The 26,554-nt window shown below is 38.1% G+C and overlaps 1 pseudogene; it reads left to right on the top strand.

The window, feature by feature from the left end:
• Positions 1 to 8,536: 8,536 nt before the first annotated feature.
• On the top strand, positions 8,537 to 9,455 carry LOC130020017 (tubulin alpha-1C chain-like; annotated as a pseudogene).
• The last annotated feature ends 17,099 nt before the right edge of the window (positions 9,456 to 26,554 follow it).

Raw genomic sequence — 26,554 nt, 5'->3', positions numbered from 1 at the left:
AGAAAAAAATAAAGTACAAATAATTAAAATGTTAGGGTTTGAAAGAGCTAGGTATCTAAGGAATGGTACACTGTCACATTAGATTTCACATGCATAAACATTCATTATAAAATTTTGAAAAAACTTGAAAATCATGAAAATTCTTAGCTTTTTTTCTCCAATTAAGAATTTGCTCAGAGATTGGTGGTATATTGATTGAAAAATAATTTCCATCTCACTAGTCTTAAAAAAGGTATGAAAATGTATAAAAGCTATTATTCAAATTCTAACAAAAGGAAAGATGATGTTATGGCACTTATGAAAATATATGTCAAATTTTAAGGGGCCAAAGAGATAGTACAGTGGGTGGGACTTTTGCCCTTCATGCTGCAGACCCTGATTTGATCCCTGGCATTCCATTATGGTCCCTGGAGCACCACCAGGAGTGATTCCTGAATGCAGAACCAGGAGTAACCCCCAGAGCATCACCAAATGTAGTTCAAAAATAAAAAATAAATAAATAATATAAAAGAGGTAAGTAAAAACATTTACTATAGGAAAAGATAGCTTCATAATGTAAACAATATACTTGGGGAGGAGGGTCCAAAGCAATGTTCAAAAACTGAGGGGCTTCTGGTGATGCTCTAACAATTGTGCTGGGCACTTCAATGCTCAGAGCAGCAGTGCCATGTTCCTTAGCCCAGCGGTGTTGGGAGCCACCGAGGCCAGTGGTGTCGGGCTTAAACTGGAGGCCTCAAACATGCAAAGCACGTGCTATAGACTTTTGAACTAGCACCCTGACCAATTTGAAAGGCTTAATTCAATAAATAGATGTAAAATAAAAACTGTGTTTATCTCAAAACATAACCCAAAAGTGAATAAAGAAAAAGTTTACAAACTACAATGAGTCAGACAAATCCACCATTATCTAAATAAGGGAATGCATAGATTTAAAAATCTACTGCAAACTATTAAATGATAGAAAAAGTTTAAATACTTTAGTATAATAAAAAATGTTGTTCCACATAGCAAACTTACACAAGACATAAAGTGCAGACAGAAAATTTTAGCTTTTGTCTCATATTGGAAATAATATGTAAAATGTTGAAAATTAATTAATAAACATTTGAAGACATAAAAAAGGACAGAAATATAAATAAAAAATAGTAGGTAAGAGAAAATTTTAAAATAGAAATAAATAAAATGAAAATATTTTAAAATAAACATTTTAAAATAAATATTAAAAAATAAGTAAATAAAATAAAACACATGAAACAAAACATACGTTTTTCATAACTTACATTAAGAAATATTTCTTAAACTAAATATAAAATATAAGCTACACAGATAAAAGCCAAATATAAATTTGGCTACCATTGAATTAAAAGCTTCTTTTAACTAAGAGATTATATTAAAGAGTGAAAATGCAAGATGTCACATAGAAGATGTTCTAAAATATACATCTAAAAATTATTACTATCCATAACACATAAAAAAACATACTCTATAAAATAAGCCAGCCTATCCAAAGGTAGGAGAAATGATCTCTCTCATGTGGGCTTTAAAGAAAAATAGAAATGGAGTAACAAATCACTAAAGACAGCAAACCAGGAGGGTTGACCTACAGAACTGAGTGGACCTGGGTGGAATGTATGGAGGGGAGGGGATTATTGGTGGAGGAAAGTGGTTGCTCATTGTGATTGTTAAGGTGCTGGAACAATGTATGCTGAAAACCCTAGTAGCAACAGTACTGTGAAGTCAAGTGTGTGTGGGGTGGAGGGCAGTTAAGGTAAAGGAGGGTTCAGTATGACAATAATAATTCGAAATGACCACTCTGAATAAAAACTGTGTGCTGAAAGAAGGTAAAGATATACATAATAACCTTTTAGCATCTGTATTGCAAACCATAATGCCCAAATTGAGAGAGAGAGAAACAGAGAGAGGAGGGGGGAGAGAAGAAAGAAGAGAGAGGTGCCTGCCATAGAGGCAAGCTGGGGTAGGTAGGAGGGAAACTGGGAATATTGGTGCTGGGAAATTACACTGGTGGAGTGCTGGTTGTTGGAACATTGTATGATTGAAATTCAATCATGAACAGCTTTGTAATGCTCTCTCTATCTCACGGTGATTCAATAAAAATTAAATAAAAAAAACAGTATTGTGAAGTTTAGTTCTTCAAATAAAAGAATAAAATATGTTCCTAACAAAAGCCTACAGCAAACATCATCCTCAATGGGGAAAAACTAAGAGCCTTTCCCCGAAGATCAGGGACAAGACAAGGATGCCCACTCTCTCCACTACTGTTCAATATAGTACTGGAAGTACTTGCAATAGCGATTAGGCAAGAAAAAGATATTAAGGGCATCCAGGTAGGGAAGGAAAACATCAAGCTCTCACTATTGGCAGATGATATGACACTATACTTAAAGAATCCTAAAACCTCTACCAAGAAACTCCTAGAAACAATAGGCTTGTATAGTAAAGTGGCAGGCTATAAAATCAATACCGAAAAATCCATGGCTTTACTATATGCAAATAGTGAAAGAGAAGAAAGTGACATGAAGAAAACAATCCCATTCACAATTGTGCCCCAGAAAATTAAGTACCTAGGAATCAGCTTAACTAAGGAAGTAAAGGACCTGTACAAAGAAAACTACAAAACACTACTTCAGGAAATAAAAGAGGACACAAGGAAATGGAAAAATATCCCCTGCTCATGGATAGGGAGAATTAACATGGTCAAAATGGCAATACTTCCCAAAGCACTGTACAAATTCAATGTGATTGCTATAAGGATACTTATGACATTCTTTAAAGAAATGGAGCAAACACTCCTGAAATTTATATGGAACAATAGCCCCCACGAATAGCTAAAGCAATTCTTGGGAAAAAGATAATGGGAGGAATCAATCTCCCTAACTTCAAGCTTTAATACAAAGCAGTAATAATTAAAACAGCATGGTACTGGAACAAAGGCAGAGCTGTAGACCAATGGAACAGAGTTGAATATACTGACATCTCCCCCCAAACATATGATCATCTAATCTTCGATAAGGGGGCAAGAAAAGTGAAGTGGAGCAGGGAATCCTCTTTAACAAATTGTGCTGGCAAAACTGGACGGCTACATGCAAAAAAAGTGGGCTCAGATCTCTGCCTGACACCATGTACAAAAGTAAGATCAAAATGGATTAATGACCTCAACATCAGACCGGAATCCATATAGTTCACTGAAGACAAAGTTGGCAAAACCCTCTATGACATTGAAGCTAATGGTGTCTTCAAAGATGTCACGCCACTGGCCAAGCAAGTGAAAACAGAGATAGACAAATGGGACTATCTTAAACTAAGAAGCTTCTGCACCTCCAAAGAAACAGTGACCAAAATACAAAGACAGTCTACAGAATGGGAAAGAAAATTCGCCGATTTCACATCCGACAAGGGGTTGATATCAAGGATATACAAGGTACTAGTTGAACTCCACAAGAAGCAAACACCCAACCCCATCAAAAAATGGGGCAAGGAAATGAACAGAAGCTTTTGCAAAGAAGAAATCCGAATGGCAAAAAAGCACATGAGAAAATGCTCTACATCATTAATCATCAGGGAGATCCAGATCAAAACCACAATAAGATATCATTTCACACCACAGAGACTGGCCCACATCCAAAAGAACAAAAGCAACCGGTATTGGCGTGGTTGTGGCGAAAAAGGGGCCTTTCATCACTGTTGGTGGGAATGTGGACTGGTTTAGCCCTTTTAGAAAACAGTATGGACAATTTTTAAAAAATTAGAAATTGAGCTCCTATTTGACCCAGCAATACCACTCCTGGGAATATATCCCAGAGAGGCAAAAAAAGTATAGTCAAAGTGACATCTGCATTTGTTTGTTCATTGCAGCACTCTACAATAGCCGGAAACTGGAAAAAACCTGAGTGCCCGAAAACAGATGACTGGTTAAAAAAGTTTTTGTACATTTGCACAATGGAGTACTATGTAGCTGTTAGAAAAGTTGAAGTCATGAAATTTACATACAAGTGGTACTACATGGAAAGTATCATGTTAAGCGAAATGAGTCATTAAGAGCGGGATAGACACAGAAAGATTGCATTCATCTGGGGGACATAAAGTAACAAAATGGGAGACTAACACCCAGGAGTGGCCGAGATTAATACCATGAATTTTGCTCCATGACTTGGAGGCCAGCCACACGTGCTACGGGAAAAGGCAGCTCAGATAGAAAAGGAAACACCAAATAAAGGGTGTTGGGAGGATCCTCCCAGGATGGGAGAAGCATGCTGAAAGTTGACTATAGACCAAACATGATTGCCACTCAATGCCTCTTTTGCAAACCACAGGATGGAGAGAGAGAGAGAACAAAAGGGAATGCCTTGCCACAGAGGCAGGGTGCGTTGGGGGGGCTGGGTGGTGGGAGGGATGCTGGGACCCGTGGTGGTGGGGGATGAGCTCTGCTCGAGGGATGGGTACTTAATCATTGTATAACTGATTCTCAAGCACAAAAATGTGTAAGTCTATAACTTTACCTCATGATGTTTCACTAAAAAAAAAAGTAGAAAGAAAGGGGCTGGAGTGATAGCACAGCAGGTAGGGCATTTGCCTTGCATGTGACTGACCCAGGTTTGATTCCCAGTATCCCATATGGTCCCTCGAGCACCACCAGGAGTAATTCCTGAGTCATGAGCCAGGAGTAACCCCCGTGCATCGCTGTGTGTGACCCAAAAACCAATAAATAAATAAATAAAATTAAATAAAAAGTAGGAAGAAGCATGCATGAATATTTCACAATGAAAGAAACTTTAATGACAAATAATATGCAAAACAAATCTTACATAATAATTAGTCAAAAATGCAAATTGAATACACAAATATGTGCAGTGGCATGCCCTCCAGATTGGAAACATGCAAATATCTGATTATACCAAGTAATTGGAAAGATGGAAACTTTTGTCTGTGGCTAGTGGAAGAGAAAGCAGCTTCAAGAATTTTGGAAAACAGTTTGGAATTATGCAGTAAATTTATGCACAGATGCACATTCTCAGATATGAGCAATTTAATTATTTACAAGAATATTTATAAGACCACTCTGAGTAACTCAAAATCTGTAAACATCTCAAATGGATATCAATGATAGAAATTTTAAAGATTGTGGTATAGTCATTTTTCAAAAAGGGCTAAAACTATACAGAGAGATAAAGAAAGCAAAAACACTCATTTACAGTAAAGAAATTATCTAAAAAGTCAGAATAATAATTGGGAGGAAGGTGATAGCAGGCACCATATGGGAGAGTCACAGAGGACCAGCTGCCAATGTTTTCTTAATCTGGGTGATGATTGCACAGATATCAGTTTCAATATCAGTATTTAAAACATATATGGCAATGTATTTTCTTTCGTGTATACTACATATCACTGTACAAATGAAAAGTTCTGCCTCTTGATAAGAACTGAGCAGGTTTTCTAAGAGTGAGTGTGATCAACTGATCAACTACAAAGCCATTAGTGAAGTGAGAATTGCTCAGTCAAAGCTGCTTCCTCTGTCACTTCACACCTGTTTGATGGATCACCTGGATGTGTGATTTCCTTACTGGATTTATCTATTTGGATTCCAGGGTATCAAGTAGAGTTATCAGCAGTCTCTAGAACACTAACTTGACTAGTAATGGTAGGTATATATTACCCAGGAAATACAGGTAGTCTCTTAGAAGTTATTTTTTTCCTTTTTTAGTCTTTATTTAGGCACTACAAATTACAATACAATTAACAATATAGTTTCAGATATAAAAGAATACAATACGCTATCCACCACCACTTATTTGATTGAAGTACATTTTTGGGGGGTTTGGGTTTTTTTTTTTGCTTTTTTGACTCACTCCCCATTGATGCTCAGGGGTTACTCCTGGCTTTGCACTCTGAATTACTCCTGGTGGTGCTCAGGGGAACAAACGGAGATGGAATTGATTACAGTTCTTGAAGTAGCTAAGATTGTCTCAAATGATCAGTTTCCTGTCATCACACGGAATATAGATGGTAGAACACAACTCTGGACTTTAAACGGTAATTATGGGGCTCCAAGACCAACACTCTTCACCTTTCAGACCTCTGTTGCAACTCTAATGAGCTGCACATATTTGGCAATACATAATGCTCTAACTGAGGTCAGCCAAAAAGCCTTTTTTTTTTTTGCTTTGGTGGCACCTGGTGTCTTAACTCACTTTTCTTCTTAACATCTTCCTGTTGGAGTGGATGCCAAGAAGGCATGAACTCAGGTCATGATTGTATGTTTGCAAGTTCCTGTGGAGCAGAATTGCAATCCATGAGGCTTTTGTGGGACTGGAAAGCTTGCTGTTTTAATTGCAGTAAAAGTTTGGGCAGAAGGATTAAGGGTGAGAGCACAAATCTCTTTCTTTTTTTCTAGATATCAGCAAGAGTATTCTGTGTGTGTGTGTGTGTGTGTGTGTATGTGTGCGTGCGTGCACATTTTCCACCACCAGTGTCCCCAGTATCCCCCCCACACACACACACACACCACCCCTCCTCCTACCTCTATAGCAGACAATTTCCTCCATACTCTCTCTCTCTACTTTGGGGCATTATGGTTTTTAAAACAGATACTGAGAGACTATCACATTTGGTCCTTTATCTACTTTCAGCACACATCTCCAAAATCTCTTTAACTAGAGAAAGGGTATAGAAGGGGGACACTATACAAGAGTTCAAAGGCGGGGAGGGGAATGGTGATTTAAAAGGAGGACGGTCTGGCAGAATGAACCAAAGGAAGGAGCAGAATAAAGTCATGAAGCAGATTGTGTTACACTTACACTCAGAATAACATAAAAAAGCCCACAGACCACAAACTAATTTAATAGTAGTCTGAGAGAGACACACTAATCCAATTCCTTTTCCTGGCACCCCAAACTACTCACTACCTACAAACTTTCAGGATGTTAAAAAATAATTCTGGAGCTAGAATAATCAAATGAGCCCCCCAAATACATAAATCTTATTTAGGACACTGTAAGTCAATCTCTAAGTCCTTTTGGCGACAAAGCAATCATCCATTCAGAAATGAATGAACCAGCTCCTGGATCTGGCCACTAGGAAGTCTCTCTCCATCCTATTCTCTTACCCACCTTTGCAGATTTGAAACACAGAACAAATCTCTTGCCATTTGAACAGTGGCCATTGTTTCTCATCTCACAGACAAACTATCCTATATCTGTAAAAGCCCAATTCTGGATGTGCACAATTTCAGGTGAAAGTATTCATAAAAACTGCTGGTTTCAAGATTAAAAGGTTGTTAGACTCTGATCATAAAGAGAACAGAAAATTCCAAAATTAAAAGAATATTGAAAACTCATATAGTTCAGACTTACTTTCTTACCAATGAATAGTTAAAAATTTTAAAATGGGACCCAGAGAGACAGCACAACAAGTAGTGTACTTACCTTGCTTGCAGCTAACCTGGTTCAATCCCAGGTACCACATGTGGTCCTCTGAGATTTCCCCAGGAGTGAGTGCAGAACCAAGAATAAACCCTCAGCACCTCCATATGTGGCCCTCAAACCAAAAACCAAACAAAAAAATGTTCTTTAGAACACTTAGGATTTTAAGTTTGAGAAATCATTCTAGTTGCTCAGAGATTTTGTAAAAGTTTTCAGCATAGGAAAAAGTGCAACGGATATGGGAATGAATGAATTTCACTTAAAAATTTTTAACACAAAATCCTCCTGAGTCAGAGGCAATAACAACTGTAGTAATTTAGGTTCCACTTCCTTTGTCTTTACAATCATCCTAGAATGATGTTTTCTTATCTATTGTTCATGCCCAGTACTGTTAGCAAAATAGAGGCTGGGATAATACAAACTTACCGATGATTTTGAACAGTGACAATTTCAAAACAAATGCTTGACTGAATCTACAGAAACGGGGAGAAGTGACTTCCACCTTTGTTTGGAACCCAACGTGTCTATAAAAGAATGCAGTGTTTATAAAGAAAAAACACTTAAAATGAACTAATTTAAAACTTAAGCACACATTATTAAAGCAAATCAATAGTTGCTGTAAATGTTTAGATTCAGGGGGAAATATTCCAGGAAACTGACATTTTAACAGTAATGTTTTTTTAGATTTAGGAAGGGAGAATGTTGGGAATGACATATCCATCCTGTGGAATTTGGTATGTCGGCAAGTGGACATGGCTATCGAAGAGATTTGAGTAGAAGTCATGGATAATCTTCTCCATTGCCATTCTGGAGGATGTGATGGATCCATCAGGACGTCGGAGGGCAGTCATCTTGGTCTTATAGTTGGCGAAGGACAGGTGGGCGTTACGAATACTTTTGCCGGCTTCTGCCGCATCTACCAGTACTTCTGCTCTTCTCTCTTTGAGGTCTTCCTTGATCGCATCTCTGCACTGCTTTGCGAGCTCGGACGTTAGCTTGCGGTTGCCTGAGGCACTGCTTCTACCCCAGACTCCTTGGTAGTCTACCCGTGGGAGACCCTCGCCTCCCGTCCTTCGCTTCCTCCTGTCCGGATCCGGCAAGACCTCGTAATGCATGAATGCATCTCCATCCACGTTGGCCAGGCTGGTGTCCAGATTGGCAATGCCTGCTGGGAGCTCTTCTGCCTGGAACACGGCATCCAGCCTGATGGCCAGATGCCCAGTGACAAGACCATTGGGGGCGGAGATGACTCCTTCAACACCTTCTTCAGTGAAACGGGCGCTGGCAAGCATGTGCCCCGGGCAGTGTTTGTAGACTTGGAGCCCACAGTCATTGATGAAATTCGCAATGGCACCTACCGCCGGCTCTTCCATCCTGAGCAGCTCATCACAGGCAAGGAAGAAGCTGCCAATAACTATGCCCGTGGCCACTACACCATTGGCAAGGAGATCATTGACCTCGTCTTGGACTGAATTCGGAAACTGGCTGACCAGTGCACCGGGCTTCAGGGCTTCTTGGTGTTCCACAGCTTTGGTGGGGGAACCGGTTCTGGGTTCACCTCCCTGCTGATGGAACGTCTCTCCGTCGACTATGGCAAGAAGTCCAAGCTGGAGTTCTCCATTTACCCAGCCCCCCAGGTGTCCACTGCTGTGGTTGAGCCCTACAACTCCATCCTCACCACCCACACCACCCTGGAGCACTCTGACTGTGCCTTTATGGTGGACAACGAGGCCATCTATGACATCTGTTGTAGAAACCTTAATATTGAGCGCCCAACCTACACTAACCTGAACCGCCTTATTAGCCAGATTGTGTCCTCCATCACTGCTTCCCTCCGATTTGATGGGGCCCTGAATGTTGATCTGACCGAATTCCAGACCAACCTGGTGCCCTACCCCCGAATCCACTTCCCTCTGGCCACATACGTCCCTGTCATCTCTGCTGAGAAAGCCTACCATGAACAGCTTTCTGTTGCAGAGATCACCAATGCATGCTTTGAGCCAGCCAACCAGATGGTGAAATGTGACCAGGATCTCACCATTCTACAAAGAAGTGATCGTTGATGTCAAGAGAGGGGTTCGGCAGGGTGATACCATTTCACCGAAACTCTTCAGTGCCACCCTCGAGAACATCATGCGACGACTGGAATGGGAAGGAATGGGAGTGAAGATAGATGGTCGGCAACTACACCACCTCCGCTTTGCTGATGACATTGTTTTAATAACACCAAACATCAGCCAAGCGGCACAAATGCTGGCCGACTTTGACTGTGAGTGTGGAAAGGTAGGACTACAGCTGAATCTTACAAAGACAATGTTTATGAGAAACAGCCTTGTTCCTGACGCCCCATTCGCTCTCAATGGAACGACCATCTCCGAATGCAACAGCTATGTGTACCTAGGTCGAGAGGTCAACATGACAAATGACCTGGCACCCGAGCTGCGCAGGAGGAAGAGAGCGGCTTGGAACGCTTTCAAGAACGTCGAAGAAATAGCTAAGAGGACGAAGAACCTCCGGCTCCGGGCACATCTCTTTGATTCCACTGTTCTTCCTGCATTAACATATGCCTCAGAGACCTGGGCCCTACGCAAACAAGATGAGAACGCTATTCAGGTCTCCCAAAGAAGAATAGAAAGAGCTATGCTTGGAATATCACGTTTCACTCAAATGAGAGAACGAATCCAGAGTTCTGACATCCGTCGACGATCAAGGATCGGGGACGCTGTCTCATTTGCCAAGGTGTCGAAAATCAGATGGGCTGGTCACGTAATGAGATTTAAAGACGACCGTTGGACTAGAGCTGTTACTGATTGGATTCCACGGGATGTCAAAAGACCGCGTGGCTGCCCACCTACCAGATGGTCAGACTTCTTCGTCAAGATCATGAACGATCGGTTTGAGGCCCTTCATGTTCCCGGAGCGAAGAGATGCCATTGGGCTACACTAGCACGCAACAGGGACAAATGGAGACGTTACTGGCGCCCGCTCAAGCAAATCGATGACTAACGGGAAGTTAAGTGGTTAAGTGATTAAGTTTTTTTAGAATTGCCTGCACTCCATGATAATCAAATATAACAATGGTTAGTTCGATGATTGCTCTGTTATTTTCTATGATGATTTTCTCTATTTTTCTTTGTGAGTTTTGTCAATTTTTCTTTCACATAATTCAGAATTTCTCTCTTTGCCTATAATCTATAATTGAAGTTTTAATCATTATTTAGTCTTAATATACTTTTTGTTTCAAGGTTTAATGTATGTCCTTTGTTAACTGCAAAAAAACACAGAATATGGGCTTTGTTTTTGTCATATTATCCCTTGAGTTTGAAGAAAAACATTCAATTAATGTTGTCTATTACTCTTACAGTCAAGTTTATATTTATTTTCATTATCTTAGTTTGTTTTTCATTTTCTCATTCTCTTTTGTTGCTTTTTACTTTTGTTTTACAAAATTTAATTTCCTTGATCTTGTTTTGTATGACCAAGTTAGGTCGATCATGTTCTACTGTTACTGCTTTGGAAGCTGTATACTCTATTTCTGTTGTTCTAATAGTAGTAGTTTGGAAAAATATAACATATTTAAATAAGATAAAATTAATTTTATCCTTTTGTTCTTTTATAGTAAAAGAATATTGGAATTCATTTAGTTTTTCCTCCAGACTTCCTTATGTTCTTGTTCAAAACTTACGTTATAAGATGATTTTTTAATCCACAGATTAGTTTTACTTCACATTTTGTTGTTGTTCATTCTTCACATTTCCTAATCTACTTACCACTTTTCCTAACCTTTCCATTCTGCATTTCAATTCCTCTTGTTGAAATCATGTCCTTTCTTCTGAAAGTTGACCTTTGAAATTATCTTTATGAAGGATTTATCCTTGATGAACATTCTTCTTTTATTTGTTGATAGTACATATTTTTATTATACTTGTTTTTGCAAGACATATTTTCCTGCGTAAATAATTTTATATCTACATTGACTTTCTTTCTGAGTAATGAATATTCTGCTTGACTCATTCATCTTACTGCTATTAGAGTGTAAATATAAATGACATTCATTGGTAGGAGCTCTAATTTTCTCTCTGCCAGTTTTTAAGATAGCCTCTTTGTCTTATACATTCTCATATATCTATCCTGTGCTTTGCTTCAGGCTAGATTTCCTATTTATCTTGTTTGAGTTTTATTATATTTCCTCAATATTAGCAATGGTGTCATCTTAAAGATCTTGGAAAAGGCATGCACATTATGTCTTTAAGCAATGTGTATCAATTTTCTCTCTGAAATCTAATTGTCTGTAGTGTCATCTCAACTATTTAGACTTCCCTTTGTCTCTCTATGTTAACTTTAGCCACATTTATGTCCCTTTATTCCAGCTACTAAATCTTAAATGTACACATATTTTAACCAATGTATGCATATTCATCTATCTGTAATTAACATATATCTCCCTATAGAAAAATAAATACAAAAAGAAATACACAGACATATATATGATATGTTTCCCTACATATCAATTATTCGAGTATTTGACATTTTGTGAGTTTAATTCTATAATTTATTTTTCTGCTTACCTTCATATATGATAACTTGCCTTTCTTTTATTTTTTGCATTAAAAATTATTAACATCTTGCAAATTCTTCGAAGCCTAGGTTAAGAAAGTATTTCTTTTATAAAAGGTCTTTTTTCCATGAAAGGTTAACCTGAAACTCTTTTTTTAAAATAATAAACTTAACTTTTTAAAAACCAGGCACACGGTGTAAATTCAAGTTCCAAACCAACATGAGGAACAGATTATTGTTGATATTTCTCAAGAGACAGTTATTGTTTTTCTGCCAAAAATAAGTCAAACAAATTTTCTCCCTTAGTCCTTGCCTCTGGCTCTTTCTTTCACTTTGGAGCTTTGTAGAGACATGTTTGATTGGGAATACCATTGGCATTTACTAAGTAGAGTCCAGGAATATTAGATACTTTGTGACAGATAGGATGATATAACACAAGTATCAAAATTTCTTACTGTTGATAAAAAGATGTTTAGAATTATACAGTTCTAGCTTATAACTTCCTTACATGTTTAGCCCTACAGTATATTTTTCACAGTTCAAAAATATCCTGATCTTTTCCTGGAATTCACAATTCATCTGAATCACTATTTTCATTTTTTGCAGAAGTTATCCAAGACAAAAATCCCATTTAATGGATTAAAGACCTCAACATCAGACCAGAAACCATAAGGTACATTGAAGATAAAGTTGGCAAAACCCTCCATGACATTGAAGCTAATGGTGTCTTCAAAGATGCCACGCCACTGGCCGAGCAAGTGAAAACAGAGATAGATAAATGGGACTATCTTAAACTAAGAAGCTTCTGCACCTCCAAAGAAACAGTGACGAAAATACAAAGACAGTCTACAGAATGGGAAAGGATATTCACCGAATACACATCTGACAAGGGGTTGATATCCAGGATATACAAAATACTGGTTAAACTCCACAAGAAGAAAACATCCAACCCCATCCAAAAATGGGGCAATGAAATGAACAGAAACTTTCTCAAAGAAGAAATCCGAATGGCAAAAAAGCACATGAGAAAATGCTCTACATCATTAATCATCAGGGAGATGCAGATCAAAACCACAATGAGATACCATCTCACACCTCAGAGACTGGCCCACATTCAAAAGAGCAAAAGCAACCGATGCTGGCGTGGATGTGGCGAGAAAGGGACACTCCTTCACTGTTGGTGGGAATGTCGACTGGTTCAGCCCTTCTGGAAAACAGTATGGACAATTCTCAAAAAATTAGAAATTGAGCTCCCATTTGACCCAGCAATACCACTCCTGGGAATATATCCCAGAGAGGCAAAAATGTATAGTCGAAGTGACATCTGCACTTGTTTGTTCATTGCAGCACTCTTTACAGTAGCCAGAAACTGGAAGAAACCTGAATGCCCAAGAACAGATGACTGGTTAAAGAAACTTTGGTACATCTACACAATGGAGTACTATGTAGCTGTTAGAAAAGATGAAGTCATGAAATTTACATACAAGTGGTACAATATGGAAAGTATCATGCTAAGCAAAATGAGTCAGAAAGAGAGGGATAGACATAGAAAGATTGCATTCATCTGGGGGATATAAAGTAACAAAGTATGAGATTAATACCCAAGAATAGATGAGATCAGCACCAGAAGGATTACTCCATAACTTAGAGGCCAGCCGGGTATCCTAGAGGAAAGGGCAGTTCAGATAGAGAAGGGAGCACCAAATAAAGGGTATTTGGAGGATCCTCCCAGGAGGGGAGATGCATGTCGAAAGTAGACTATGGACTGAACATGCTTGCCACTCAATGCCTCTTTTGCAGACCACAACACCCAAAAGGAGAGAGAGAACACAGGGGATTGCCCTGCCACAGAGTCAGGGGGGTTGGGGGGATGGGGGTGGGGGGATATTATCCATGGTGGTGGAAAATGGGCACTGGTGGAGGGATGGGTATCTGATCATTTTATAATCGAAACCCAAGCACAAAAAATTGTAAATCTACAACTGTGAAAAAAAAAAGAAAGAAACAAAAAAAAATTTTTTTAAAAATTTAGTAGCACTCGGATGGGGGAGATGGGGGGTGGGAGGGATACTGGGATCCGTGGTGGTGGGAAATGGGTACTGGTGGAGGGATGGGTACTTGATCATTTTATAATTGAAACCCAAGCACAAAAATATGTCAGTCTGCAACTGTACCTCATGATGTCTCACTATTAAAAAAAATTTTTTTAATAAAAAAAAATAAAATCTAAAATCCCATTTAAGAAAAGTCGTCCTTATGAATCTTTAACTGCGAGGTAACATATTTGTTGTATCAGTTTTAGTCATAGTCTCCACCTTCACAAAGAATTAACACGTACATTTATGCATCTTAAGATTTTCATATGATTTTAGTGTAATTGCAGTCATTATGTAGCAAAATACAAATAAATTTCTTCTAACACACTTTTATTTGTATGTTTTTCAGGAGTCAAGTTTCATTTTAGTTATGTGAATATGTGATTAAATTTATTGTAGAATAATAAAGTGGAACATTGCAAAGTAGAAAATAAGAGACTGTTATTTCTGAAATGTTCTGTGAACTACTGAGCCAGTCCACAGGCATAAGTGGTAAGTGTCCAGGGCACACAGATAATTCAGATTCTACTTGGCATTCAAAAGACCAATACTCTGAGACATTAGGAGTGTGAATCACTTGATTTCTATTTCTACTTTTTATTTTTCTTCTAAAAAATGTCCTTAAGGTTTCTCCATTTTATCTATGCATTTTTGGTTTTAAGATTTGCACCTATGAATGCAGAGGACGGCTGTTTTTCCTCCTCATTGGACAAGATTCTTCCTGTCAAAGCAGAATGTATATAAAAGCACTTCTTAAATGTGTGTGTGTGTGTGTGTGTGTGTGTGTGTGTGTGTGTAAATTCCTATGTTCAACGCAGCACCATTCACCATAGCCAGAATCTGGAAACAACCTGAGTGCCCAAGAATAGATGAATGGATAAACAAACTATGACACAGCTACTCAATGGAAAACTATGCAGCTGTCAGAAAAAAATGAAGTCATGAAATTTGCCTATAAATGGATGGACATGGATAGTATCATGCTGAATGAAGTGAGTCTGAAGGAAAGGGACAGATATAGAATGACAGAATTCATTTGTGTTATATAAAAATATTTATAGTAGTAAAATAATATCCATAGCCAGAACAAATAGGGCCTAAGAGTACTGGTTAATGGTTAAAACTAACCAAAAGTGTGTATGGGAGTGAGGGTAGGTAGGATAGAGAAGAGATCTCTATGATAGTAATAGTTGGAAATGATCATGCTAGCCAATGAAGGTTAAAAGTAGGTAAGAGATAATCTTGATAACCTTTTAGCACCAATATTTTAAATCACAATATCCAAAGAGAGAGACAGAGAGAGAAAGAGAGAGAGAGAGAGAGAGAGAGAGAGAGAGAGAGAGAGAGAGAGAGAGAGAGAGAGAGGTGCCTGCCATAGAGGCAGACAGGGGGTGGGGGATGGGGGGTGATGGGAGGGAACCTGGGAACATTGGTGCTGGGAAATTACAGTGGTGGAGGGATGGGTGTTGGAATACTGTATGACTGAAATCCAATCGTTAACAGCTTTGTAATGGTCTATCACAGTGTTCAATTTAAAAAGGTTTTAAAAAGAAAGAAAAAGCATATATAAACTTCCAAATGCATGAAAAAAACTGGTAATGACAGTACCCCCCAGGCTATTGATTTACTTTTTAAAATAACTTGGGGTCATGGGGGAGTAACACCTTGTGGTTCTCAGGAACTATTCCTGGCTCAGTGCTCAAGAATTGAATCTGGGTCAGCTGCATGTAAGGTAAGTGCTTTACCCACTGTATTATCTTTCAGGTTCTAGCTTCATGATTTGTATTCTTCTCTAAGAAAATAACTTATAAAAGAAAAAATATGAAGATTGAGTATTACATGATGTCACAGCTTTAAACATGTTCCTTGTCCCCAACACCTACAGTCTATAAAAAGTATCCAAGTAAGCACACAAAGGAGCAAAAGCTTAAAACAATAAGCTCACCTCAGTGGAGGCAAGCAGCACTTCGCTTGTGAAAATTTGTGTCTTCATTCTCATGCATAAGGTTACAATTTTACCAATGCAATATAATTCTCCAATGGGTAGAGAAAATTGGCCTTTTAGCAACTGTAGGAACTCGGTCAAAGCCCCCAGAAGCAGGGGCAGGAAAGGCTTGCTGGTTTGCAATGGATGCCTTATTCTCTTCCTGGATCTCAGCATTGAGTAGCACCAGTTCTAAGGTTCCCATGAAATAGTGATTATCCCTTTGGATGACTTTTATAAATCAATCCCAAACTTGTTTTATTGAAACTAAGAATCACACATTTAAAATCTACCTATAGGACTGGAGTTATAGCTCAGTGGTAGAACACACACTTACATATATAAACACTTGCATATATACACTTGATTCAATCCCCTCATGCCAAAATGAAGTATTATTCTGCAGCAGTCCAGAAAATCAGATCTAGCTTATTTCTAAAATCTTTTTAGCTCAGACAGAAGAGTGTGTTGACATTTAGAAAGTATGTTTGTGTGTGCAGATGCGCGCGCACGTGTCTCTGTGTGTGTGTGTGTGTGTGTGTGTGTATGTGTGTGGAGAGAGAGAGGGAAAGGAGAGAGGGAAAGGAGAGATTATAAAAGAGGGAGAAAGAGAAGGAGAGGGATTATATAACCTCAGATCACAGTGGTACTGTGTAGTGCAGATGAGATCATTTGTTTATAATTGTTCAGAAGAGATGTTTACCCAGGGAACTGATAGCATCATTAAGACGCCAGTGGGACTTTCAGGTTAATGTGTGTGTTTAGACAGGGGTCAGTGGCCAGCCGAAATGGTGTTGGAGAGAAAGTCCATATGCTTCCATGTGTTCTGATCCTTCTACTGACACAGTCTGACACAGACACCCCAACCCTTACCAAAGCCTGCATCCTGGTATTCCTACACAGCATATGCAGAACCAGCATCAGTTAAATCCTGGAGAAAGCCAAAGGCACCCAGACTGCCATCTCTGAATTGACAATGGGGAGTTTTATGTGAGTTTTATGTCTTTGGAGAAACTAGACATCTCATTTTCAAAGCTATTCCCTTCTATTAACTGATTTTGTATCTCTTCCTTTACTCCAGGCAACCTGTTCCTATGAAAATTCCTCTCTGATTTATGCATAGCCTTCTCTCTCCAAAAATTAACAATCGTGATAGCTTAGTGGGTCTTCTCTGATGACCCAAGAATGACTTGAAACTGAGAAAATCAACTCTCTGAACTTCTGGTTTGTGAGATGAATATTTTAAATTTTTATTTATTTATTTTAATTTTTATTAGTGAGACATCATGAGGTACAGTTGTAAACTTACAAATTTTTGTGCTTGGGTTTCAATTATACAATGATCAAATACCCATCCCTCCACCAGTGCCCATTTCCCACCACCACGGATCCCAGTATCCCTCCCATTCCCCATCCCCCGCAACCCACCCTGCCTCTGTGGCAGGGCATTCCCTTTTGTTCTGTCTCTCCTTTTGGGTGATGTGGTTTGCAAAAGAGGCAATGGGTGACAATCATGTTTGGTCTATAGTCTACTTTCAGCATGCTTCTCCCATCCTGGGAGGATCCTCCCAATACCCTTTATTTGGTGTTCCCTTCTCTATCTGAGCTCCCTTTTCCCCTAGCATGTGTGGTTGGCCTCCAAGCCACGGAGTAAAATTTCTGGTACTAATCTCGGCCACTCCTGGGTGTTAGTCTCCCATTTTGTTACTTTATGTTCCCCAGATGAATGCAATCTTTCTGTGTCTATCCCACTCTTTCTGACTCATTTTTCTTAACATGATACTTTCCACGTAGTATCACTTGTATGTAAATTTCATGACTTCATCTTTTCTAACAGCTACATAGTACTCCATTGTGCAAATGTACCAAAGTTTCTTTAACCAGCCTTCTGTTCTCGGGCACTCAGGTTTTTTCCAGATTCTGGCTATTGTAAAGAGTGCTGCAATGAACAGACAAGTGCAGATGTCATTTCAACTATACTTTTTTGCCTCTCTGGGATATATTCCCAGGAGTGGTATTGCTGGGTCAAATGGGAGCTCAATTTCTAATTTTTTGAGAATCATCCAAACTGTTCTCCAAAAGGGCTGAACCAGTCAGCATCCCCACCAACAGTGAAGGAAGGTCCCTTTCTCGCCACATCTGCGTCAACACCGGTTGCTTTTGTTCTTGTGGATATGGGCCAGTCTCTGTAGTGTGAAATGATAACTCATTGTGGTTTTGATCTGCATCTCCCTGATGTGGAGCATTTTCTCATATGCCTTTTAGCCATTCGGATTTCTTCTTTGTGAAAGTTTCTGTTCATTTCATCTCCCCATTTTGTGATGGGGTTGGATGTTTTCTTCTTGTGGAGTTCAACCAGTACTTTGTATATCCTTGATATCAACGTGGGATGAATTTTCTATGGGCTTGAACTCACTGAGCCATCTCCCAGTTTCAAATTGTTATGTTTGTTTCTGAGATTCACAGGGGGAGAGATACTCTGGATATTGGTGATGAGAAATGTACACTGGTAGAGGGATTGGTGTTGGAATATTGTTTGAATGAAATCTGATAATGAACAGCTTTGTAACTGTGTATCTCACAGTGACTCAATAGAAGAAGAAGAAGAAGAAGAAGAAGAAGAAGAAGAAGAAGAAGAAGAAGAAGAAGAAGAAAATGTGTCCCAATACAACAAAAAGAAAATAGCCCAATGCAATTTGCAACATTAATAGAGTCAATGGCATAAAATTAGAAGTTTATTTCAGTTAATGCAGGGAAATGCTTCACAGAATTTTATGTACATCTTGGTAAAAATTATTAGTTATCTGGACATAAAGAGAAAATTCTTTCAATTTATAAATGATACCTGTAGATACTTTCAAAAGTATCACACACAGTATTGGGACAGAAAAATTCTTTACAGGCAAAAATTCCCATACACCGTACCTACTAAGGAGGCAGGCTAAGGGTGGGGGGGAACTTGGGGATATTGGTGAAGGGACAAGGAACTTGGTGGAGGGATTTGTGTTGGAACATTGTATGCCTAAAACAACTCTGTAAATCACAGTGTCTCAATAAACATTTCTAAAAAAATTTTGTCCCATACTCCCCACCCCACCCCCGCTCTCCTTTCCCTCTCACACACATAGCAAAGAAACTGAGGAAAGTTGAGCTAAATCTCTTGGAATAAGATAGAAGAAATCTCAATAATAAAAGCTGATATGTTTTATGTATGCATATTGCAGTGCTATTGTCAAAGCATCAAATATCAATTTAACCATGACTTCCTGCTGATTTTGAATAAAGATGCTTTAGCTGTGGTTACATAATGATTCAACTGAGAAAAAATGAAAGGTTTATATTTGATCAAATAAGAAACATTAATGAAACATCAGTATATTTTGTCATGCCTTTGAATTAAACCAGACATGAAAAAAAGTGGCAAAAGATTAAGATCATGAGCACAGAATATGAAATCAACAATTATTTCTACATGTTGTTTAAAGGTTGTTGTGATATTTATAAACCACAGGATCAAACTTGATATTGAGCTGTGATTAGGCACACTAAAAAGAATAAGTGAAGTACAATTAACCGATGCAGAACTGGCTACATGCTATGTGGAAAAGAATATACAGGAGAATATCAAAGAATAAGCACAATTTTCCCAACAAAGTAAATGAGGAAGAGTCATGACAAACCTCAGGAAAAATATAACAAAGATACCAAAGAACTTCTTTGGAGAAAGACAAAATCAGTTTGAAAAGAAACTTTTACACATCAAAGGACATAGCTGTTGGATCACACCCTTAATCCTTTGCAGATAACACAGAGCTTTGGGTAGAAAACTTTAGTAAGTCATCAGCGTGGCATAGCCCAAATCTCACTGTCACAGTCAACCAGGTACTTCTAAATTTAATTCCTGTTTTACTCTCTGCACCTATTCCAGAACTTAGTGCTTAACAAGTACTGAAGAAATATTTTATACTTATTCTTATTGAAGTAGCATTACATGTTATATAATTTTTATTGTGTACATCTTTATAAGTCAATGTCTATATAGACTATATTACATTCACCACCAAAAGCCTAATCTATGCTTCATCATCTGATAGACTCTTTTGATCTGATTTATTCACTCACCTTTTCTTCTATTAACTGCTAATTTGGCTTTAGAATCTGAAAGCTTATATTGCTCCTCACCTTATCAAGTATTCTTGATAGTTTTATCTTTTTTAATATGTGCCATAAAAGTGAAATCATATAGTCCTTGTCTTTACTCATCTAACATATTTCACCAAGTATCCATTTGTGTTGTTTCACCTTGTGTCCATTTGTGTTGTGGCAAATGGCAGAATTTTGACTTTCATAGCTAAATAGTATTCCGTTGCATATATACATGCCATTTCTTCTTATACTCACCTCACGTTATTACCACACTTGCTTGGTGCAAATAACACTGCAATAAATGCGGACATTTACATTTCTCTTTGAATCAGTGTTTTTGTATATTCTTCAGTTGAATAAATTCTTGAGTTGAAATCATGGCTTTATGATTTGAATAACTTCATTATTATTGTGGAGAATGCTGAGTACATCTAAGACCTCAACACAGGTCTAGATACATGAGGTTGAGCTCTTGCCTTGCACAAGACCAACCCAGGTTCAATTCACGGCATTCCATATGGTCTCCTGAGCCTGCCAGAGTGACTCCTGAGTGCAGAGCCAGTAGTAATTGCTGAGCATTGCTGGGTATGGCCTCAAAACAAAACAAAACAAAAAGACCTCAACACACATATTGTGTGGTGGGCTGCTTTCTCGGCATTTTTATGGGCTTAGCTGGTAATATTCACTGCCCCACACCATAACTACTCTTTCATTCTCCATATTGTTTGCCTTTCCCATCATTCTATTGTGTTCTCACCATAGGCCTGTGACCTTCTCTCTTTTCCTAGCCACCTTACATTTAATCCAAATCCATGACCAGGGTTAAAGTGGTGTGGTCAGCTGTGGGATAATATGTTCTTCTGGTCATTACCCTTTGGGAAACCCATTCTATTCAAATTTGGGACAGGTGGTGTTTAAAAACCATAAAGCACCAATTATGTAAAAAAGAAAGTATCTTAATTTGGTGGGCTCCTATCTTAGACCATTTAGTTTTGGGAAATAAACAAGAGCAAATCTACCGCTCCGTTACCATCAAATATTCTTACAATAATAGGAAAAAAAGAAATATTTGAGATGTGTCTTACAGGAGTGGAGAACACAGTTTTAGATTTTATACTCTTTAGCCTCTTGAATACAAGATTGAAGATTCATAGTGAGGTGCAGGGAGGGTAGTATGGAGAAATACAAGCAGAAATGTGAACAGACCAATGGTTATTTGCTATTTCATTAAACATTTTCTTTCTTTAGCTTCAAACTAATATTCTGCTTCTTTAAAAACAAGCAAGGAAAAAATATCTTCTACCTTTTCCTAGATGTACATTATTATTTATACTACTGGGGTGTCTTTGTTTTAAAGAGAACATTATGTTTCATAAGCTGAGGATTGATTACTGGTTTGTACCAGCCAAGGAGAGATACTGAATACTGCAACCTCAATTTACCATGTCACTAATTTGGCAACCAGGGATTATTCTTAATGGAGTGAAAAACAAACCATTTTTCATGTTTCTTTAAAGCCAATGTTTTTTTTGCTTCTTGAGAGAGAGGCGATGTACACATTTCATTACTATAATTCTGACTGTAAGAACTGAAATAAATATTACAATTAGACCAGCACCTATCTAATTCCATCATATTACAGTTGAAGAAAGATAAATTGGGTTGTTTGAGACATTAGAACAAGCTGATGACAAAACCAGAACTAGACACTAAGTTCTATTAGATGCAACTAGTTTTTACAGGCTATTTATGAATCCAATAATTTTCTATGAGAGATATCATGGTCACTTTTGTACTCACTCACTGAACATAGTAACTTTTGAGAATGAATTGGGCCTCTCATTTTCCACATATGTTGACTTAATAGACTATGTAAAAAGTATTGAGGTAGGCTTTCCTTGGAAGACTTCATTAATAAATATGAGAACTACAAGTCTTATCTGAGCATAATGGCTAACATTTACACATAGTTCTGATTCAGAGAACAGTGTCAATGCCTGTGCACTTCATCCCTATTCCCAGAATAGAAAACTGAGGCCTGAAACACCACCAACCAATATAACCGAAGAAGAAAGAGACCAAGAAGAAAGAAATTTCTTTCCTGGGCTACATCCTGCAATCCAAAGCTTGTGCAACTTTATAAAGACCTGTGATTCAGCATGATGTCAGTCCAATCAATAAATAATATGGAGAGTTGAGAGACTGAGGTCTCTCAGCAGCTTTACCAAGGTCTATTAAAAGTAATTTCAGTTCCCTTTTGAATTGCATTCCTTTTCCTCTTAGCTCTGCCAGCAGTTTTTGTTTTATTTGTTCTTGCATTTTGGATGGCCTCCTCTGTTGGCTGTGGGTTAGATTTGATTATTTCATTTCATTTGGTCCATTCCAGTTTGTTTCTTTGATTGGAGTGGGCTGGAAATGGATTCCAGGCTCACTGCCTGAATAGGAAGGAGAACGTTCTCCTCGACCTCAGTCACCGCCCTCCCAGCCTCACTGAAACAGAGGCCTAAACCTTCCCACCGACCCATGACTCATGTTCTTCTCACTTTCCAGCCACCTGATCCCATTGGTGCTGCAGGTCAAAGGGGCTGCCCAAATAGGTCTTGATAAATTTCAGACTTATTTGGAGACCTATATTTCTTCTATCAAAAGAAAGAATGAAAGAAAGAAGAAAAGAAAGAAGAAAAGAGAGAAATAGAGCAAGAAAGAAAGAAAGAAAGAAGGAAGGAAGGAAGGAAAGAAAGAAAGAAAGAAAGAAAGAAAGAAAGAAAGAAAGAAAGAAAGAAGAAATAAGGAAGGAAGGAAGGAAGGAAGGAAAGAAAGAAAGAAAGAAAGAAAGAAAGAAAGAAAGAAAGAAAGAAAGAAAGAAAATATCCATCATCAAATCAAACAGCAACTGTTTATTAAGAAACTACTATGCATCTAGTACATAAAGGTGCTAGACAATAAATCATGTGGAAAATGTGGTTCTGAGCAGCTGAACATTTTCTTCCCTTTTTATTGCTCCTCTACATGCAGAAATGAGCACAATTCTATCTTGTGTATTTGGCCAAGTTACCTCATTATGCGACATGTTGAAATAAAGCAATGTGTGCCCATAGTTTTACCCACAATCTTCTAAAGCACCATATGGATTTCAAGAATGTGTTATTATTTGGCTGGTGTTCTATGAAATAATACAAAACTACAACATCTCCTGTTAGCTGTACCCTATAAGACAAAATAAATGCACCTTGTGGGAAAGGTTACCATGATACTGATGATCAGGGGAAAAATCCAAATCCTTTAAATCCTTAAATCCTAAATCCTATGAAGAACTCATCAGCTACACATCTCCTCATCCCCTCCCCTGTTTCTCTCTCTCTTTCTCTCTGTTCCTCTCTCTCACTTATAAACACACACACACACACACACACACACACACACACACACACACACACAGAGTCCAGGACTCCCTCTCCAAATCCAGACACCAAAAAATACAAAGATCCATTTGGAGAATAACTAGTAATGTCTCAAGTTAGCCTCCTGCAAAGGACACTGAAGGCAATTGAATTTTCAGTCTGTCAATAACAGAGCTTCCTGGAGAAGCTAAAAACAGCAATGTAGATCAATTTAAAGAATTGTATTACATGACAAATGAAAGAGATTTCCATATGAAGACATGTTGCAGTTTTTATCTCTCTTGTGCATTAATCTTGTAATTTTGTAAAAAAAAAAGTTCACTTTATTTGGTATTACTCTGGAATAAAATATCTTTTTATTACTCCTGATTTAGTTCTTTTCAAGTTTTTAAATAAATTTTTCCACAGGGATAGACTAACATCAATAATAACTTTAATGAAGAAGACTTACATATGACTTCCAACTTTGCTAATTACCAGATGTGAGACCTTGACAAGACACTGACAAATATGACTGAAACTTGATTTTCTAAACAATTATACGTAATACCATACATACCTTTTGTTTCATCTGTCTGAATTGTGGGTATCTGCCTATGGGGGTATTTGAAGAGTCTGAATATGAGTAACAGCCAAGAAGATTAAAATATACTTTATATTTCCTACTTAGTAAAATGTATCTACATTTTTTAGTAAAATGTATTTACATTTTTCTATATTCACACTGTTGAGAAGCTTAATGACATTGTACTAACCATGCCAGTGTTCTCCTCCCCTCTCTAGATCTCTATTGAGTATCATTCACATGCTTGACCTCCTTGCCAATGAAACTAATGCTATCTTGACCATCTCAAGATGAAGCTTCTTAGAATGATAAAGTTTTGCTACTTGATTCATTTTTCTTATTCATTTCCTTTTAAAAGGATCACTGGCAAACTGGAAAGAATAAAGGGACTCCATTATCCTGCCCTATGACAAGTAATTGAAGGAACAAAGTTACCTTGCTTGAGTAAAAATTCAGTGTGAGGAGAGGGACTCAATTCTTGTCTACCATGATATGACAACAGCCATATCTCTATTAGGAGTAACAATAATAATCTTGAAAATAGCTAACAATATTGAGCATGTTCTATGTTGTGGATTATATTGAATTTTATTTCACGCATCCCATAAAAAAATCTATCAGTTGTATATGTATCACTGAATTCATTTTACAGAGAAGAAAACCAAAGTACAATAAAAAATCAAGCTACTTGCCCATAGGTAAACAGTAAGTTGGTGGGGGGAGCACTTAACTCAAAACCTGAGTTCATCTGTTTGGTGTGGTCCTGATTGGCTGGCAAGGCTAAATGTTTAATGGGAACAACCAATTGATTATTTAAGCAAGTGGATATCAAATCACATGAGAAAAGTAATTATGTGAAATAAGTCAACTAACTGTCTCAAGCTCTCTTCTCTTTGTCTCTTGTCTGTCTTTCTCTCTTTCACACACAAATCACACAAAAGCATATACATGCACACAAGTTTTCCCTGTTCAATACCTCTTCCTATAAGGAGAAATATCATAAAATTTCACAGGAATATATAAAGGATATGTCACATGTATCACAGCCTGTACCTAAACGTGAAGGAAATATCTTCAAAAACAAGAATATTCTCATGGGCCAGATCCATAAGATAAAGGTTATGAACTGAACAGTGAAGACTAAAGAAGTCCACAAGTACCCAGAGAAATTACCTCATGTTAAAAAGTGGGAAATCATCAAAACTTTATGAAGGAAAGATGAAAAACTCCTCCCTGAAATGAACAGAAACTTCCTCAAAGAAGAAATCTGAATAGCCAAAAGGCACATAAAAATGTTCTTCATCACTAATCATCAGGGAAATGCAGATAAAAAATGAGATATCATCTCATACCACAGAGACAGGCACACATCCAAAATAACAAAAGCAACCGATATTGGCATGGATGTGGGGAGAAAGAGACTCTCCTTCACTGCTGGTGGGAATGTTGGTTGGTCCAGCCTTTTTGGAAAACAATATTGACATTTCTCAAAAACTAGAAATTGAGCTCCCATTTGACCCAATAATGCCACCTCTGGGAATATATCCTGGAACCGCATAAAAAAGTACAGTAGAAATGACATCTGCACTTGTATGTTTATCGCAGCACTATTTACAAATAGCCAGAATCTGGAAAATATCTGATTGCCTGAGAGCATATGACTGGTTAAAGAAACTTTGGTATACCTAAACAACAGAATACTATGCAGCTGTTAGGAAAGATGAAGTCATAAAATTTGCTTATAAGTGGATGGTCATGGAGAGTATCATGCTAAGTGAAATGAGTCAGAAAGAGAGGGACAGGCATAGAAGGACTGCTCTCATTTGTGGATGATAAAGTAATGTAATAGGAGGATAACACCTCAGATAGGATAGTAGAGATAAGGGCAAGTAGGATCACTTCATAGCTTGGAAGTTGGTCTCATGTGCTGGGAGGAAAGGCCAGCTGGGATAGAGAAGGGATCACTAAGTAAATGATGGTTAGAGGGCTCACTAGGGATGGGAGATGCGTGATGAAAGTAAACTATGGACCAAACATGATGGCTTCTTAGTACCTGTATTGCAAACCATAACACCCAAAGGTATAAAGAGAGTAAGAGGAAATGTGCTTGCCACAAAGGCCAGGGTTAGGAGGAGATGGGAGTGGTGGGAGGGATACTGGGAACTTTGGTGGTGGAGAATGAGCACTGGTGGAGGGATGGGTGCTTGATCATTGTATGACTGAAACCTAATCATTGAAGTTTAGAAGTCTGTAACTGTATCTCACAATGATTCATTGAAAAACAATAGTAAATTTTAAAAAAAGAAATGCCTTTCTCCTCGTGACTGTAAATATTGATCAGTCATTGAGTAAAGCAAGATTCTGTGTGC

This window comes from Sorex fumeus, unplaced genomic scaffold (assembly GCF_029834395.1).
Source record: "Sorex fumeus unplaced genomic scaffold, SorFum_2.1 ptg000010l, whole genome shotgun sequence".
In the NCBI taxonomy this organism is placed as follows: Eukaryota; Metazoa; Chordata; class Mammalia; order Eulipotyphla; family Soricidae; genus Sorex; species Sorex fumeus.
This window is presented reverse-complemented; position numbering and strand designations above follow the sequence as displayed.